This window comes from Merops nubicus, unplaced genomic scaffold, assembly GCF_000691845.1.
Source record: "Merops nubicus isolate BGI_N331 unplaced genomic scaffold, ASM69184v1 scaffold44259, whole genome shotgun sequence".
Taxonomy (NCBI): domain Eukaryota; kingdom Metazoa; phylum Chordata; class Aves; order Coraciiformes; family Meropidae; genus Merops; species Merops nubicus.
In genome coordinates, this window is record NW_008632772.1 from 7,162 (window position 1) to 7,576 (window position 415).

Consider the following 415-nt stretch of genomic DNA (forward strand, 5'->3'; position numbering starts at 1 on the left):
CGTGAACAAACCCCAGCTGAGGGCACAGGCCCTTGTTGAGCATCTTCCATAGAAACCCAGCAGTTATTAATAGCCAGTGATGCTTTCAGTCCAAGAAAGGGTATGTTCCTTCCAGCACCTCCTGCTCCTCACTGCATTCATCTTCCACAATGAAATCACTTCCCTGGCAAAGGGCTATAAAAAGCAGCAGCTCCTCTCTCCTGTGCCTCTTGCGTCAAGAGTTTGCTGCTGTGCAAACTGGGATCTGCAGGGCAGCACTGGAGTCCCCACAGCCCTCTGCTCAGACCAACACACACAGGAGACCTATGCCATAGGCTGAGAGCAAATACTTGCACCTATTCTCTTGAAATCTTTCTCAACCAAGCACTGCAGATGAGCCCTATCACGTTTGTCTCGTTAATAATGGCCAAAAAAA